Source organism: Saccopteryx leptura, chromosome 9, assembly GCF_036850995.1.
Source record: "Saccopteryx leptura isolate mSacLep1 chromosome 9, mSacLep1_pri_phased_curated, whole genome shotgun sequence".
Lineage (NCBI taxonomy): Eukaryota > Metazoa > Chordata > Mammalia > Chiroptera > Emballonuridae > Saccopteryx > Saccopteryx leptura.
Window position 1 is genome coordinate 50,508,366 of NC_089511.1, and position 6,453 is coordinate 50,514,818.

At 37.2% G+C, this 6,453-nt stretch overlaps 1 protein-coding gene across 3 annotated transcripts in view; it reads right to left on the reverse strand.

Moving 5' to 3' along the window:
• The window catches only part of A1CF (APOBEC1 complementation factor), a 106,291-nt gene extending 100,356 nt beyond the window's left edge, over positions 1–5,935 (reverse strand). For all 3 annotated transcript variants that reach the window (XM_066349801.1, XM_066349800.1, XM_066349802.1), the window contains exon 1: positions 5,802–5,935. The gene's annotated coding sequence lies outside the window, so the exon portion shown is untranslated. The remainder of the gene's footprint in view (positions 1–5,801) is intronic.
• Between the last annotated feature and the right edge of the window lie 518 nt (positions 5,936–6,453).

The window sequence follows — 6,453 nt, forward strand, 5'->3', positions numbered from 1 at the left end:
TCATTCAGGACAATTACTTTGTAGTTTCAGAGATGCCTCCACACATTTTCCTCCGTGATCTGGACATGTGGGCTCTCAAAGTAACCAAATGGTCTCCTTTAACTGAGCCCCTGGCTGGCCATCTGTGAGTCTGGGATTAGTGAAAACTGTGGGACTCAGAGCAAAGGGAATCACCCTCTTACCCATGGAGGTTGCGCTAATCTGTCTTCCAGAATGGTGTGATTCAGGCTGAGTTAGAAATGCCGTGCAGTGGGAGGTGGTAGCGTGGAAAGGGTCTACCTGAGGGTTGGAGTCCTGCACGTGGGTTCTTACCTAACAAAAAGTATCTTTCATCCTTGGAAAAGTCATTTAGCTTTTCTCTGTTAAATAAAGGACCTCAAAGTTTCTTTCTAGGCTAAGATTCAGTGCTTCTCAGTGTTCCATTTGGACTCTGTTTACAGTGTGCTATGTGCCGGGCTGCTGGAGTTCACTTCTCTTTCTACCACTTATGAACTGTGTGACTTTGGGCAAATTTGTCCATGTCTCTAGGACTTAACCTTTTTATTGGGAAAAAAAATAACGGAGCAAATTGTCCTAGTCCATATGATTCCATAGGATTGAACAAATTAATCCATGTGCTTGGCACATGGCAGGAACCAGATAAGGATATAAGAGCTATTATTAATTCCATTGTTACCATCATCATAAGATGCCAATTCTAATGGGTTGGTAGTAAATGCCTGAACTGTGAGTCACTGGATTCCTGAGATAAACATTTGTATGTGGCAACATGTTCCCCTCTCCATGATCTCAGATTCTGATTTCTGACTTCTGTAGGTAATCAGAGGTATTAGGGTTTAGTATATCTAATAAGCCAATTTATCTCATGCAGAAGGTTCCAGCTGGAAAGCTATGTCCTAAACAATCCTAATAGAATAGCTGGATAGAATACCAAACAAAGGTGAGTTAATAGAAATAAGCAACAATTGCATTTAGCTATAATGCCAGTCTTTTGGGAGATACTATAAAATCCTCACTTGCTTCACTTCTTTCTCTGTTAGTTATATCTGTACAGGTTTAACCCTTTTTAGGGTTTTCTACTGGGACCTGCATGGGACTGGTTTTCTGCTCACTTTCTGTGTGGATCCTCAAGAACTCTCTTCATAGTTTCATCTAATCTCTTAATTTATCAACAAATAAGTTAATGTCAAGCACAGTAGTTGAAGGCTTCCTGCATTATTAGCACTTTGCTACATAAGCAGAGCTAAGCTTCAACACTGTGGGCTCGAGCATCTTTCAATTAACTGGCTTTGTACAAGTGGAATGATGAATAGTAACTCGATTCCCTTGAAGAAACTAGGCATACTAAACTGACTAGGAAGAAATTTGGCATTATAAAAAGTTAAATAAGTTTATTTGTATAAAATGCTTTGTAAATAAAATATTCTATAAAAGTGATGTATTTATGATAGTAGTTAATTCTGCCAGATAAGGCTGGTATTCTTTAAACCAATTGGGCATCCCAAAACAATGATCATTTTTTAACTACTGGAGGAAGAGAAGACCTTATTACATCAATGAAGGTGGTATTTTATTGAATTGCAAACCAATTTGTTCACCTAGTCATTTCATCTGGCCAAATTATAATGTACTAATAATTCTCTTTAGCCCTGTCTGGTTTGCTCAGTGGTAGAGCGTCGGCCCTGGCCAGGGCACACAGGAGAAGCACCCATCTGCTTCTCCACCCTTTCCCCTCTCCTTCCTCTCTGTCTCTCTCTTCTCCTCCTGCAGCCAAGGCTCCATTGAAGCAAAGTTGGCCTGGGCACTGAGGATGGCTCCATGGCCTCTGCCTCAGGGGCTAGAATGGCTCCAGTTGCAGTGGAACAACACCCCAGAGGGGCTGAGCATCCCCTGGTGGGCATACTGGGTGGACCCCAGTTGGGTGCATCATGAGGGCGTTTGTCTGCCTCCCTAACTTCTCACTTTGGAAAAAAAAAATCTCTTTAGCTGTATTACTGACTGGGGCAGAACATTGTTTATAACTTTGCAAACTAGAGGGGTTATCTTAATCCTTATTATTATTTCCCTTTTAATATTATCAGGGACCAAAGCAAAATCTGAAAAATATTTTCCATATGATTATTAATACTTATGTATATAAAATTATACACACATATTTGTATGAAGAAATAAAACCTCAGTTTTTCTTTTTTAAAAAAACATCAATCAGAGAGCTCAAGGTAGCAGCATATTTTACTTAAGACAACCATTTTTATAAAAGCAAACATTTTAATTTTTGGTTTGAGTCAGTCAAAAATATTCAACACACAATTTTTGTTAAAAATTTTAAATCATTTTTAAATGCCGATAACCTAGGTTGGACTAGGTTTGACGGGATAAAATCATAAATCAGCTTTCCTGCTCTGATCAGCAGTAAACCTTTGTTTTTTTGTTGTTGTTTCTTTTTCTTCCTTTTTTTACAGAGACAGAGAAAGAGTCAGAGAGAGGGATAGATAGGGACAGACAGACAGGAACAGAGAGAGATGAGAAGCATCAATCATCAGTTTTCATTGCAACACCCTAGTTGTTCACTGATTGCTTTCTCATATGTGCCTTGACCACGGGCCTTCAGCAGACCAAGCAACCCCTTGCTCGAGCCAGTGACCCTGGGTCCAAGCTGGTGAGCTTTGCTCAAACCGGTGACCTTGGGGTCTCGAACCTGGGTTCTCCGCATCCCAGTTCGACACTGCATCCACTGCGCCACTGCCTGGTCAGGCAGTAAACCTTTGCTAATAATGGCCTAGCTGGTACAACACTGGGCCCAGGAGCAGATGGGACAAAGATTGCTGATGAGAATGTCACTGCGGTGGTGCTGGTCCTGTAGATGGTTTCTGGGGACAGTTTGGGCTGTCAGAACTGCACTTCAGAGGAGCTTGGTTACTGTTTCCATGAGTAAGATAAAATGGTGTTTATTCTCTGTGGATCAATATCGTCTTGTTTGAACTTATTGAGTCATTTAGAGACACACAAGGTAATGAAAACCATTGTGCAATAGTACCCAAGATACTATCCAGCTCTCTGAGAGATGACGATATTTTAAATGAGTTATTAAAATGGATTTTTAACCTAAACTGACTGTGTGATGAAAAGAACACACACTGTCAGGGTGTCCTACGGGCTTCAAATGAAAAGGGAACTGGGCTTTTTAACTGAGTTTTCTTGAACAACATTCTCTAAAGTATACTGTTTTGTTATTGTTGTTAGTTAGAGTAAGAAAGGTATAGGTTGTTTCTTTCTCCGAGTAAATGGAATAGGGTTACCATTTGTAGCTAATCAAAACTTCATTATTTATGTATAATTTTTTTTATATAAACTACATTAGTAATGTATTGACAAAGAGGAGCTAATGGGTAGGTTCAGAAAGTTTTAGGACATTTTTATGGAGTTTGTTATAAACTGGGGAATGGAAAAGGAAGAGAGTTTTGCTGAATTCCTTGTGGGCTAGGAACTATCCTAAACTGTTTGCTATTGCATCTCATTTACTCCTCACTAAATGCTGTGGGCCAGATTTTACCTCTTTTGTATTTGAGGAATCTGAGATTAAGAGAAGTTAAATATTATGCCCAAGGTCACAAACCTAAGGAGTTTAAGTACAGGCATTCCAACCCAGCTCTATCAGGGAAAAAGTCCAGTGTTCATTCTATAACTAATTTGGAATGTCTCTAAGATAGGTATGGTTCTGTGTGAATGGAGATAGCTAGACTGTAAGGTCCTGTTTTAATTGTGATAATTTCAACAGTGATGATTTTAATCAATTGCTGTTGTTATAAATGTTGTTATATGGGCTATAAAAATGATTTGTTCTTTCTTAATCTGTGTTCTAAGAAATACCATTTCTAAGAGATGTTTACAGGTGTTCCTGGAAGATGTTTTTATGGTAAATTAAGCTTAGGAAGCAAAATATTGCCTATTCTCCTAAATATTTACAATGAGTGAACATATGTGCACACAGTGTAAATCCTCCAGTCCTTGTGAGTACAGTATAATGATGTACGCTAATGATTTCACGCTTGGCTCTGAAATCAGACCACCTGGCTGGGGAACCTGCCTCTGCCACTTGAACTGGGGATGTTGAGCCTCACAGGTAACTTATTTGAGTCTCCATTTTATTACTTGTAAAATGTTATAGTAGTATCTACCTTATAGAGCTGTTCTGAGAATAACATGAAATAAATCCATGGAAAATGCTAAGTGCACTTGGCAATATAGCACTTACTACATGCTTGTTATTATTACTCAAAACATTCATGTAGTAATGTGTAGCCACCATTTCCTCAACTTAGTTGATTATAGAGTCACTTTCATCGAGATGACACAAAACCAATGTGGAAATAGTAACTGAATAGCCAGTATTTTTGTATTCATTATGTCATTTTATATTTGCCTAAAATAACTATTTTTTTTTGCCACTATAATTTTTTTCTTGCCAACTATTCTCCCCCTGCCCTTACACTTGATAAATGATAAATTAGAATAATAAGATGTGAGAATTGTCTCAGTTGGGCAGTATCAATATTATTCCAGAAAATCTGGCTCTTACAAATGAACCTGTAAGTCATTTGTTTATTACTCTGTATTCAGCAGGGAAGCCCCAGTTCTTTGACAAATAAGTGATTTCGCTTTTCTTTTTAGAACTACTCTATGCATCTTGACACATACTACAAAGAATGTTTCAGACCAGACCAACACATTTTTGCTCCTAAATTATAACTACAGTTGAATTTTCCAATGTATATTTTGGAAAACAGAAATTCTACACAAATAATAAATTCTTCATCTTCTACGAGACATGCAACACACATCTGAAAAGTTCTATGGTAAATAAACTTGTTTAGATTGAAACCAATTCTCCTTGAAACTTACTTTGGTAATCATGGAGCAATAGTATTTCAATCAGAGTCTTTTAGATATTTCTGGTAGAAATGGGATATTACCGATATGTGCCCTAATTGATTTCTTTAGATAAAATACCATCATATTCTGGTTGTGAATTATCTTTTTGGAGTGAACAAAAAGATTATATAAAAATATATTCACTGTAGCCACTGCAGAACAATTGCCCAAACCATCCTGAAAGGAAAAGATCTAATAATTAGCCATAACAGGGTCGAGATTAAACGCATTCAAAAGCAACCATTTTCTATGACTGTTTTGTTTTGTTTTGTTTTGCTAGAATGCAAAGTGTGCTTCCTTTGGTTAGTACAATAATGGCAGAGGAAATAGCAAGAATTCACCCAGATGATCTTTTTTGTTATTATTTTCTTTTTTTGTGTGGAGATATAGGATAAAGGAGAAAAAAGAGATAATTGAATATAGGACGTTTAAGTGTAATAGAAATTATGACCCATACTGAAACTCAGAATCTGCCAGTGATGTTAATATGTTATTATTTCCCGGGGCCCTGGGAGCAAGCAGGGTAGTCACCCACAACTCTCCCTGCTGTCTGGTTCTTGCTAAATAAATTTCAGAAACATCAGTCTCACTCTTGACCCTAAAGTGGTAAATCTATATTTTTTAATCCTCTGAAAATGATTAAATCAAGGAACCACAGATGGCTGTCATCACATTTTGAGATGATATAATCATTCATATTTTTCCTTTGTTTTCAGGTTGCTTCATAGTATACAAACAAACTAGAAAAATCCCTGAATTTGGCTCTATAATAGAACAGGATAAAAGTAGTTTTCACTGCATTTCCACTGATCCACACTACACAATTTGACAGATTTGAAATTTAAAAAAGCAAAACACATGGACCATACCTGAGTGATTTCAGAGATCCCCACCCGGAAGAGGTTTCCTTGATTATGGCGAATTCAACGTGTCACTCTGGCTATGCTCTAATCATCATATCAAACTCCAAAGGTTCAGTGACTTTAGGTTTGGTTTACAATTCCTGGGAGTTAAACGTTAACTAACCCTGTCTCTTGTACCCATGCAGCACTTTGACCAGATAATTGGGTCACTACAGTCCAAATAGAATGTACAAAACTACATTGTCATTTGTTTACAAAATGACAATGAATTTTGCATTAAAAACATTGATGTGAATACTATTTTGAAACTATTTCAGCAACATATATTTAAAAGTAGAACTCAAGGCAGTTTGGGTAACAGCTTTGTTTTTTAATATTAGCTCCTTGTTTTCTGCTTATGCCAGAATGATATTAAGCCTAAGGTAACTTAGAATAATATTTTTTTTACACTTTTTGTATCACTGTATAACATGGAGTGAAGTGTAGAGTTTTAGGTCAAGTATGGAGCTAACTGCTAGCTTACAAAACTAAAATACACAAAGCATTTATATAACCAAGTAAATAGGGTCAGACCAAGTTGGGGCAAGCATGTTTTTTATACAAGCTGCTCATTCAGATTTTAAGAGAAAGCTATGTGCTGGGTTATACGAGAGCCAAG